Source organism: Panulirus ornatus, chromosome 40 (assembly GCF_036320965.1).
Source record: "Panulirus ornatus isolate Po-2019 chromosome 40, ASM3632096v1, whole genome shotgun sequence".
In the NCBI taxonomy this organism is placed as follows: domain Eukaryota; kingdom Metazoa; phylum Arthropoda; class Malacostraca; order Decapoda; family Palinuridae; genus Panulirus; species Panulirus ornatus.
The window spans coordinates 17509640-17522174 of record NC_092263.1 but is presented as its reverse complement, the minus strand read 5'-3'; the positions used below and the strand labels follow the sequence as shown (position 1 = coordinate 17522174).

The window sequence follows — 12535 nt, the reverse complement described above, 5'->3', positions numbered from 1 at the left end:
CCACAAGGCCCCCACGGTCTTGTCCAATACACACAAACTTCTCTACCATGCATACCGTGCTATTTCTGTTGGTAACTAACAAGGTGCAGAACAGTCTTCAGCCCCAGCTGTTTAAGGTGTTCTCTCTTCTCTGACATATGTCACCTTTGTATTTCAGAAATAGCATTTAACATTTTATATGCCAGTATGATGTTATTGCCAAATGTAAGTTTGGAACCATATCCTCTAGGATTTTCCAGGTATATATGACGATATACCTCACCCATCTGCACTCCAGGGAGTATCTAATCTAAATCTCTGACCCCTGAACCACAGTGCCTCATCCTTAACAGGACACTGGCAGGTCTAGTGCAGTGTTTGCACAGGCTCCCACCTAATGTTCATAATGACTACTACCTAATGCTTCTATCTAATGCGCCTGCCTAATGTTCCTACCTACTATTCTACCTAATGTTCCTAGCTACCACTTCTACTTCCTGCTCCAACTATCGTACCAAAAGGTAGGGCTACCACATAGCGCTCACCACAGGGAAATCTAGAGTTATGAAAAATGAGCTGTATGTTGTTGTCAAGTGTTATATGTGACAAGAAATTGTATGTTTATGGACAAAATGCCAGTAGTCCACATGTGGGTGAGGAAGAAAGAAAAGATAACTATCTGGGTCAGAGGAGTGCAACTTGACAACTGATGAAGTTTTGGCTCACTACACAGCCGTCACTAACCCTCCTGATACCCAAGCAGGTATTACTGATAATATACCTCCCTGGTCATTGGCCACCTGCCTACCAACTACTACCAATGAGTATAGCCTTATATATTTCAGCCATTCCCAATAATTTCACCCACACTGTCAGGTGATATCAAAATGCAACTCGGGTCAATTCAAGAAAGAATCAGTGCCTTGAATAATATCACTGGGTTTTCTTCCCTCATTCTGAAGGTCCGCAGAATACCACTTGCCATCCTTCTGCATAAGACAACTGTTGTTTGGCTGAGTTCACTGATAGTTGTCATTATACATATTAATTTCAAAGTCTTTCACTTTATTCAACTGATTTATGATGCTGTCTGTGTCTATCTGGTATTCTACGTTGTTTGTGATTTCTTCATTTTCCTAATACTAAAGGAGCTGAAACTTATCTCCAATTAAAAGCAAGTTGATGTCAATTACCCAGTTAAAGACTTCATTTATGTCTCTTTGTAGCCTGTCAGCATTTTTCATTGATGTGATTTTCATACTCATTCTTGCATCATGTGCAAAGGATGATATATAACTGTGGGTCATGTTTGCATCAATGTCAGATAAGAGAATGAGGAACAGGCTGGGTGCAAGTACAATTCCTCGGGAAAATGAGCTTTTTACTGAGGAGGCAATGGAGATGGCATGGTTCACAACTGTGTTGTGATCTATTAGTAATATAGTTGCACACCATCTCCCAATTTTTCTGGTAGTGCCAGAAGAAGACAAAGAAAAAGGCTTCATTAACCTGCATCTATTCTCTAGCTGTCATGTGTAATGCACTAAAACCACATCCCTATCCATGGTTTTCACCAGCTGCTTTGCATGCCCAGATTCAGTCCACTGACAGCACATTGCCCTCTGTGTACCACATTACCTCATTTCACTCTATCCCATGCATACCTCCCATCTTTCTACATATTCAGGCCCTGTGCATGCAAAATCTTATTCATCCTTCTATTTCCAATACAGTCCTTGTCCCCTCCTCCTCTAACACGTTTCCTCTAAGTCAAATCTTTCTCACTAATTCTCTCCAAATATTTAAACCATTTCAGCACACCTTCTTCAACTCTCTCAGCCATACTCTTCTAATTTGCACACTTCTCTCTTAACTTACTTTTGCTTTCTTGATCAACCCTCCTCACTCCACATTTTGTCCTCAGGCATTCAATTTTCAACACTCTTCTTCCCCATACATTCCCATCCACAGCCTATACCTCAAGTCAATAAAACATCATAAGGACGACTATACCTTCAAGCACACTATTTTTTTCCGTCTCAGATATTGATCTCTCTTTCCACATAGTCCTCAGTGCTCCCAGAACCTTCAACATCTCACTCACCCTATAACTATCCTCAGCTTCCACGGATCCATATACTGCTAAATCCACTCCCAGCTACCTAAAACACTTCACTTCTAAAGTTTTCTCCACTTAAACTTACACCTCAACTAGCTTGTTTCTTTACACTGATAAACCTAATAATCTTGCTTTTATTCCAATTTACTTTCAAGTTTCCCCTTTCCCACACACTCCCAAATTCAAACACCAACTTCAGCAGTTTCTTACTTGAACTCCCCCATTGCCATATCATCAGCAAATAACAAATGGCTCAACTCCCAGGCCCCTTCACACATAACAAGTTATATGCCTGCCCCTCTCCACGACACTTGCATTGACCTACCTTACTATCCCATCCATACACAGAATAAAGTCATAGGGAATCACACACCCCTATCATAAACCTACCTTCTCCCAGAATCACTCATCCTCCTCTCTACCTACTCATACACATGCTTTACTTTCATCATAAGCACTCCTCATGCACAAATGTACCAAGTCTAATGACTGAAAAAAAAAAAAAAACAGAATCAAAACTAAGTTTGTTTATGAGTATATAAGAGACTCTAGCACAATCCTTATTAATTTTACTGAAACATGAATGGAAAAATAAGCAATTATGCAGATTTAGTAAGATATGTAACCTTTAGAGATGGGAGCTATGTATGTAAGAGTTTTATGTAGCTGCACTTGATATATCTAGCTCCCACTCCAGCTGATCTATCTCTGTGGTTATTGATGGATCAGCCTCCCCCCATTTCACTATCAACAGCAGTGTTCCTCAAGGTTCTGCTCTGTCCCATACATATTTTCTCCTTTTCATCAATGATTTCCTCTCTTCCACAAATAAGCCAAAGCACTTATATGCTGATGACTCAACACTGCATTCATCCACATCCTACAATTCTGCTCCTTCTCTCACTTGATCTGCATCTCATCTTGACACAATTTCCTTAATAAACTCAGACCTGAACACAATATCTCAGTGAGGAAGACAAAGCCTAATTAAGTTTAATGCCTCCAAGACCCATTTTCTACCCATCTCTATCAAAAACACCTCACAAATCTTGTCTCTTCTTTGGCAGTTCTGTAATTCCACCTCTTGACTCTATGAGCATACTTGGTATTACTGTAACATCCACTCTTTCTAAGTAACCTCACAGTACTGAAATAGGCATGTCTGCCACTAAGAAACTGGGAGTCTGTTTAGATACTGAAATTTCTTTTCTGAACAGTCACACTGTTTATACAAAAGAATTTTCATCCTTGTATGGAGCACTGCTCTCACATCTGTGGTGGTTCTAGCTGTGCATCCTTCCTTAACAGAGATGAGTCGAAAGTGGTCCAACTTATAAACTCTCTCAGGCTAACTTCAAAACTTGACTCATCTGCCCTACACTAGAGTGTTGGTTTCCTTTCCCTTCCCTATAGGTATAATTTTGGTTTTTGCTCCCAAGAGTTGGCTGTTTGTGCTCCAACCAATAACTAGACTGCACAATACTTGGCAAGCTGCTGCATTACATGATTACAGTGTGGCCACTGGCAACTCGAGGGTAGGCCATTTTGATAACTTTATCTTTTCTTACACCTCGAAGCTTTGAAATTCTCTACTCTCTCAAGTCTTTCCCAATAACTATGACCTGAAACATTCTAAAAGACAGGTTTTTCAAATTCCTCCAAAATTAAGAATACTTTCTCTTATCTCTTCTTTTTTTCCTCTTTTATAATTCTCTCTATATTTCAATTAAGGCCTGACCTTGATGTGGACTTTTGTCCATGACTGAAGCCTCAAACATTAAAAGAGAAAAACATGAAAAAAATTAAACTCATAAGAAAAGTAAATTATGAAAAGAAGGTATAAAACCCATAACAATGCTCAATATAGCAACATACATACCATCTAAAACTAAAATGGAAAAGTTTAGCATGAAGTTATACCAGGGGACAATGACAAACTAGAAACAACAGTAATTTGGTTACAAGATTTCAATTCTTAAGTTTGTAAAACAGGAAAATTATGGAATGGAATGTGGATGTTATCAAACAATGCACAATGGGAAAATCACTGATTGTATTACATGGATGTAATCATACAATAAAAGAAAGAGAACAGTCCAATGGCAGGTCAAAGAGGACAATTTAATGCACAAATTAGTCAAAGCAAGACCTACAACCTAACACAATTATAAGCAAATCAACAAGAAATAATAATAATAACAAAATCTAATTTTCAGAAATGATACAGCTTTCCTTCTAACACCAAGGTCACAAAAACAACCACAGGGACATTTCGATTTACAGGTATTTGAAATATGCTATTTTCTAATACTGCATATGGTCCACGCATTCCCCGCGTGTCGTAGAAGGTGACTAAAGGGGATGGGAGCGGGGGGCTAGAAACCCTCCCCTCTTTGTATTTTAACTTTCTAAAAGGGGAAACAGAAGAAGGAGTCACGTGGGGAGTGCTCATCCTCCTCGAAGGCTCAGATTGGGGTGTCTAAATGTGTGTGGATGTAACCAAGATGAGAAAAAAGGAGAGATAAGTAGTATGTTTGAGGAAAGGAACTTGGATGTTTTGGCTCTGAATGAAACGAGGCTCACAAGTAAATGGGAAGAGTGGTTTGGGAATGTCTTGAGAGAAAAGTCAGGGGACAACGAGAGGACAAGAGCAAAGGAAGGAGTAGCACTACTCCTGAAGCAGATGTTGCTGGAGTATGTGATAGTGTAAGAAGGTAAACTCTAGACTAATATGGGTAAAACTGAAAGTGGATGGAAAGAGAGGGGTGACTATTGGTACCTATGCACCTGGTTATGAGAAGAAAGATCATGAGAGGCAAGTGTTTTGGGAGCAGCTGAGTGAGTGTGTTAGCAGCTTTGATGCATGTGATGGGTGATTTGAATGCAAAGGTGGCAGTTGAGGGTATAATTGGTGTACGTGGGATGTTCAATGTTGCAATGGAAATGGTGAAGAGCTTGTAGATTTGTGCTGAAAAAGGACTGGTGATTGGGAATACCTGCTTTAAAAAGAGAGATATGCATAAGTATACATATGTAAGTAGGATAGATGGCCAGAAAGAGTTATTGGATTACGTGTTAATTGATAGGCGTGTGAAAGAGAGACTTTTGAATGTTAATGTGCTGAGAGGGGCAACTGGAGGGATGCCTGATCATCATCTTGTGGAGACGAAGGTTAAGATTTGTAAAGGCTTTCAGAAAAGAAGAGAGAAAGGTGGGGTGAAGAGAGTGATGAGAGTAAGTGAGCTTGGAAAGGAGACTTGTGTGAAGAAGTACCAGGAGAGATTGACTGCAGAATGGAAAAAAGGCGAGAGAAAGTGAAAAAAGGGGAGTGGAGGAGGAATGGGATGTATTTAGTTAAGCAGTGACAGCTTGCACAAATGATGCCTATGGCATGAGAGGCAGATTAGACCCTTAGTGAGTGATGGGATGAAGAAGTAAGATTGTTAGTGAAAGAGAAGCGAGAGGCGTTTGGACAATTTTTGCAGGGAAGTAGTGCAAATGACTGGGAGATGTATAAAAGAAAGAGGTAGGAGGTCACGAGAAAGGTGCAAGAGGTGAAAAAGAGGGCAAATGAGAGTTTGGGGTGAAAGAGTATCATAAAAAAAAATTTTAGGGAGAATAAAAAGATGTTTTGGAAGGAGGTAAATATAGTTCATAAGACAAGAGGACAAATGGGAACATCAGTGAAGGGGGCTAATGGGGAGGTAATAACAAGTAGTGGTGAAGTGAGAAGGAGATGGAGTGATGATTTTGAAAGTTTGTTGAATGTGTTTGATGATAAAGTGGCAGATATAGGGTGTTCTGGTTGAGGTGGTGTGCGAAGTAAGAGGGTCAGAGAGAATGGTTTGGTAAACAGAGAAGAGGTAGTGAAAGCTTTGTGGAAGATGAAAGCCAGCTTGGCGGCGGGTTTGGATGGTATTGCAGTGGAATTCATTAAAAAAGGGGGTGACTGTGTTGTTGACTGGTTGGTGAGGATATTCAATGTATGTATGGTTCATGGAGAAGTGCCTGAGGATTGGCAGAATGCATGCATAGTGCCATTGTACAAAGGTAAAGGGGATAAAGGTGTGTGTTCAAATCACAGAGGTATAAGTTTGTTGAGTATTCCTGGGAAATTTTATGGGAGGGTATTAATTGAGAGGGTAAAGGCATGTACAGAGCATCAGACTGGGGAAGAGCAGTGTGGTTTCAGAAGCGGTAAAGGATGTGTGGATCAGGTGTTTGCTTTGAAGAATGTATGTGAGAAATACTTAGAAAAAGAGATGGATTTTTATGGAGCATTTATGGATCTGGAGAAGGCATATGAGAGTTGATAGAGATACTCTGTGGAAGGTATTAAGAGTATATGGTGTGGGAGGTAAGTTGCTAGAAGCAGTGAAAACTTTTTATCAAGGATGTAAGGCATGTGTATAAGTAGGAAGAGAGGAAAGTGATTGGTTCTCAGTGAATGTCGGTTTGCGGCAGGGGTGCATGATGTCTCCATGGTTGTTTGATTTGTTTATGGATGGGGTTGTTAGGGAGGTGAATGCAAGAGTTTTGGAGGGAGGGGCAAGTATGCAGTTTGTTGTGGATGAGAGGGCTTGGGAAGTGAGTCAGTTGTTGTTTGCTGATGATACACCACTGGTGGCTGATTCAGGTGAAAAGCTGCAGAAGCTGGTGACAGTTTGGTAAAGTGTGTGAAAGAAGAAAGCTGAGAGTAAATGTAAATAAGAGCAAGGTTATTAGGTTCAGTAGGGTTGAGGGACAAGTTAACTGGGAGGTAAATTTGAATGGAGAAAAACTGAAGTGAAGTGTTTTAGATATCTGGGAGTGGATATGGCAGTGGATGGAACCATGGAAGCAGAAGTGAGTCACATGGTGGGGGATGGGGAAAAGGTTCTGGGAGCGTTGAAGAATATGTGGAAGGCGAGAATGTTATCTCAGAGAGCAAAAATGGGTATGTTTGAAGGAATTGTGGTTCCAACAATGTTATATGGTTGTGAGGCATGGAGAAGGGTGGATGTGTTGGAAATGAGATGTTTAAGGACAATATGTGGTGCAAGGTGGTTTGATCAAATAAGTAATGAAAGGATAAGAGAGATGTGTGGTAATAAAAAGTGTGGTTGAGAGAGCAGAAGAGGGTGTATTTAAATGGTTTGGTCACATGGAAAGAATGAGTGAGGAAAGATTGACAAAGAGGATATATGTGTTGAAGGTGGAGGGAACAAGGAGAAATGAGAGACCAAATTGGAGGAGGAAGGATGGAGAGAAAAAGATTTTGAGCGATTGGGTCCTGAACATACATGTGGGTGAAAGGCGTACAAGGAAAGGAGTGAATTGGAACGATGTGGTATACCGGGGTCAACATGCTGTCAATGAATTGAACCAGGGCATGTGAAGCATATGGGGTAAACCATGGAAAGTTTTGTGGAGCCTGGATGTGGAAAGGGAGCTGTGGTTTCAGTGCACTACACATGTCAGCTAGAGACTGAATGTGAGCGAATGTTGCCCTTGTTGTCTTTTACTAGCGCTATCTCGCACACGCAGGGGGGTTGCACCATTTCATGTGTGGTAGGGTGGCTACAAGAATGGATGAAAGCAGCAAGCATGAATATGTACATACGTATATGTCTGTTTATGTATATGTATGTATACATTGAAATGTAGAGATATGTATATGTGCGTGTGTGAATGTGTATGTATATACATGTGCATGTGGGTGAGTTGGGCCATTCTTTCGTCTGTTTCCTTGTGCTACCTCACTAATTAGGGGGACAGCAACAAAGTATAATAAAAAAAAAATAATTATATAATCTTTATTATACTTATTGCTGTTTCCTGCTCCAGCAAGGTAGCCCTAGGAAACAGACGAAGAATGGCCCATCCACTCATATACACACATATATACATAAACACCCATACACACACATATACATACATATACATATACACACAAGTACATACTCATACTTCCTTGTCTTCTTCCATTCCTGTTACTACCTCACCACACAGGAAATAGCATGACTCCCCTCCCTTCAGCAAGGCAGTGCCAGGAAAAGACAAAAAGGCCACATTTGTTAACACTTAGTCTCTAGCTGTCATGTGTAATGCAACTGAAACCACTGCTCCATATCCACATCCAGGCCCCACAAACCTTTCCATGGTTTACCCCAGACACTTCACATGCCCTGGTTCAGTCCACTGACAGCAAATCAACCCTGATATACCACATTGTTCCAATTCACTCTATTCCTTGCCTGCCTTTCACCCTCCTGTACGTACAGGCCCCGATTACTCAAAATCCTTTTCGCTCCATCCTTCCACCTACAGCTTAGTCTCCCTCTTCTCCTTGTTCCCTCCACCTCTGACACGTATATCCTCTTTGTCAATCTTTCCTCACTCATTCACTTCATATGTCCAAACCATTTCAGTACACCTTCCTCTGCTCTCTCAACCACACTCTTTTCATTACCACACATCTCTCTTTCCCTTTTATTATTTACTCAATCAAACCAACTCACACCACATATTGTCCTCAAACATTTCATTTCCATCACATCCACCCTCCTCAATACAACCATATCTTTAGCCAATGCCTCACAACCACATAACATTGTTGGAACTATTATTCCTTCAAACATGCCCATTTTTGCTCTCCGAGATAACGTTCTCTCCTTCCACACATTCTTCATCGCTCCCAGAACCTTCACCCCCTCCCCAACTCTGTGACTCTCCCACTTTCATGGTTCCATCCGCTGATAAGTCCACCCCCAAATATCTAAAACACTTCACTTCCTCCAGTTTTTCTCCATTCAAACTTACATCCCAAGTAACTTGTCCCTCAACCCTACTGAACCTAATAACCTTGCTGTTATTCACACTTATTCTCAACTTTCTCCTTTCACACAATTTACCAGACTCAGTCACCAACCTCTGCAGTTTCTAACCCAAATCCACCACCAGAGCTGTATCATTAGCAAACAACAATTGACTCACTTCCCAGTCCCTCTCATCCACAACAGACTGCATACTCGCCCCTCTCTCAAAAACTTTTGCATTTACCTCCCTAACCACCCCATCCATATACAAATCAAACAACCATGGGGACATCACACACACCTGCTGCAAACCAACATTCACTGGGAACCAATCGCTCTCCTCTCTTCCTACTTGTACACATTTACATCCCTCGTAAAAACTTTTCACTACTTCTAGAACCTTACCCCCCCCCAACACCATATACTCTTAAAACCATCCACAAAGCATCTCTATCAATCCTATCATATGCCTTCTACAGATCCATAAATGCTACATACAAATCCATCTGTTTTTCTAAATATTTCTCACATACATTCTTCGAAGCAAACACCTGATCCACACATCCTCTACAACTTCTGAAACTACACTGCTCTTCCCCAATCTGATGCTTTGTACATGTCTTCACACTCTCAATCAATACCCTTCTTACAATTTCCCAGGAATACTCAACAAACTTATGCTTCTGTAGTTGGAACACTCACCCTTAACCCCTTTGCCTTTGTACAATGGCAATATACATGCATTCCGCAAATCTTAAGGCAATTCACCATGGTCCATACATATAATGAATATCCTTATCAACCAATCAACAACACAGTCACCCCTCTTTAATAAATTTCATCTTTCGCAAAGCTTTCACAACCTCTTCTCTCTTTATCATATCCTTCTCCCTGATCCTCTCGCTTCACACACCACCCCGACCAAAAAACCATATATCAGCCACTCTATCATCAAACACATTCAACCAACCTTCAAGATACTCACTCCATCTTCTCACTTCACCACTATCGGTTATTACCTTCCTACTTGCCCCCTTCACCAACAGTTATTACCTTCCTACTTGCCCCCTTCACCAATGTTCCCATTTGTTCTCTTGTCTTATGCATGCTATTTACCTCCTTCCAAAACATCTTTTTATTTTCATTAAAATTTAATGATACTCTCTCACCCCAACTCTCATTTGCCCTCTTTTTCAACCCTTGCACCTTTCTCTTGACCTACTGCCACTTTCTTTTATATACTTCCCAGTCATTTGCACTACTACCCTGCAAGTATCATCCAAACACCTCTCTTTCCTATTTCACTAACAACCTTACTTTTTCATCCCACCACTCACTGCCCTTTCTAATCTGCCCACTTCCCACCTTCCTAATGCTACATGCTTCCTTTGCACAAGCCATCACTGCTTCCCTAAATACATCCCATTCCTCACACACTCCCCTTTCGTCATTTGCTCTCACCTTTTGCTATTCAGCACTCAATCTCTCCTAGAACTTCCTCACACATGTATCCTTTCTAAGCTCACTTACTCTCACCACTCTTCTTTTTTGAAAACCTCTGCAAATCTTCACCTTCGCCTCCACAATATAGTGATCAGACATCCCTCCAGCTGCCCCTCTCTGTACATTAACATCCAAAAGTCTCTCTTTTACATGCCTATCAATTAACACATAATTAAATAATGCCCTCTGACCGTCTCTCCTACTCACATATGTATACTTATGTATATCTCTCTCTTTAAACCAGGCATTCCCAATCACCAGTCTTTTTTCAGCAAACAAATCTACAATCTCTTCACCATTTCTATTTACAACACTGAATACCCCATGCACACCAATTATATCCCCCAACTGCCACATTACTCACCTTCACATTCAAATCACCCATCACTATATAACCCAGTCTTGTACATCAAAGCTGCTAACACACTCAGCTGCTCCCAAAACACTTGCCTCTCTTCTCATGACCAGGTGCATAGGCACCAATAATCACTGATCTCTCTCCATTCACTTTCAGTTTTACCCACATCAATCCAGAATTTACTTCTCTATCACACACTCCCACAACTGCCTGGGAGTGATGCTACTCCTTCCTTGACTTGTCTTCTCGCCAACCCCCGACTTTGCTCAAAAGATATTTCCAAACCAATTTTCACTACCCTTGAGCTTCGTTTCACTCGCAGTTAAAACATCCATGTTTCTTTCCTCAAACATACTACGTATCTCTCCTTTCTCATCATGGTCACATCCACATAAATTTTGACACCCCAACCTGAGGCTTCGAAGAGGCTGAGCTTTACCACAGAGCTTGTAATTATTATGGAAGAAACTGTTGGTAGGTTAGGTAAGGTTTGCTTAACTACAAAGCTTGTAAAAATTATGGAAGAAACTGTTGGTAGGTTGGATTAAGCAATAACTGGTTACGTTAACTGATGGTAAGTAATATTGAGAGTGCCAGTAGGGTAACAATATTTGTTGACCGAGTCCTCTTATCATTGTCTGGTTTACCAACACAACTCCCTCTAGATACCCGCACCTTCTCCTAATGTTCCCCAGGACCATTTAGCCCATAGCCACCACCTACTGGCCGGCCATACAGTCTACCATCCAGATAATCACAGTGGCTGGAATGGCCCAACCTACCTCCCTCCTACTTAACAATAAGCAGTGTGTGTGCCTCCACCTTCTACTGACCGGCCATACATTCTACCACACATATAACCTTACTGAAAATATTAATTCTTACTTAGTACTTACAGTGACGGTATTAATTCTTGCAAACTTCGTAGAAACAGGGAACGCTGGATGTAGTCGATGTTAATCCTAGAACGGCCATAAAGGCGTCTGACAACAACAACAACACATCTTGCTCGATCTTGTTCATAAAATTATATACATATATAATATTTGATGTAAAATTAAGATTATGTATAATCTTTAATAAAACAATGTGAAATAAGTCAGGAAACTTTTCATCATTTTATTGACTTATCATAAATAAGTTTTTTGACACTAAGCTGGTGGTGTCGCATGTGATGATATTGTTTTATTGTACATTTTATTCGCTATTACTGTTGTCGTGTTTATCTGTTAATTTTATTAGCATTTGTCGCTGTCTCCCGCGTTAGCAGGGTAGCGCAAGAATACGCGAAAGAATGGCCCAGCCCACCCACATACACATGTATATACATACACGTCCACACACGCTCACATACATACCTATACATTTCAACATATATATATATATATATATATATATATATATATATATATATATATATATATATATATATATATATATTCTTTCTTTCAAACTATTCGCCATTTCCCGCATTAGCAAGGTAGCGTTAAGAACAGAGGACTGGGCCTCTGAGGGAATATCCTCACCTGGCTCCCTTCTCTGTTCCTTCTTTTGGAAGATTAAAAAAAAACAAGAGGGGAGGATTTCCAGCCCCCCGTCCCCTCCCCTTTTAGTCGCCTTCTACGACACGGAGGGAATACGTGGGAAGTATTCTTTCTCCACTATCCCCAGGGATTATATATATATATATATATATATATATATTTTTTTTTTTTCATACTTTGTCGCTGTCTCCCGCGTTTGCGAGGTAGCGCAAGGAAACAGACGAAAGAAATGGCC

At 40.6% G+C, this 12535-nt stretch overlaps 1 protein-coding gene across 2 annotated transcripts in view; it reads right to left on the bottom strand.

The window, feature by feature from the left end:
• The window catches only part of LOC139761488 (splicing factor 3B subunit 2-like), a 74078-nt gene extending 62286 nt beyond the window's left edge, over positions 1-11792 (bottom strand). Inside the window, exon 1 of one of the 2 annotated variants that reach the window (XM_071685748.1) lies at positions 11653-11792. The gene's annotated coding sequence lies outside the window, so the exon portion shown is untranslated. Of the gene's footprint in view, positions 1-11641 lie in introns of both variants that reach the window. The other variant, XM_071685749.1, reaches the window with a different exon arrangement.
• Positions 11793-12535: the final 743 nt, after the last annotated feature.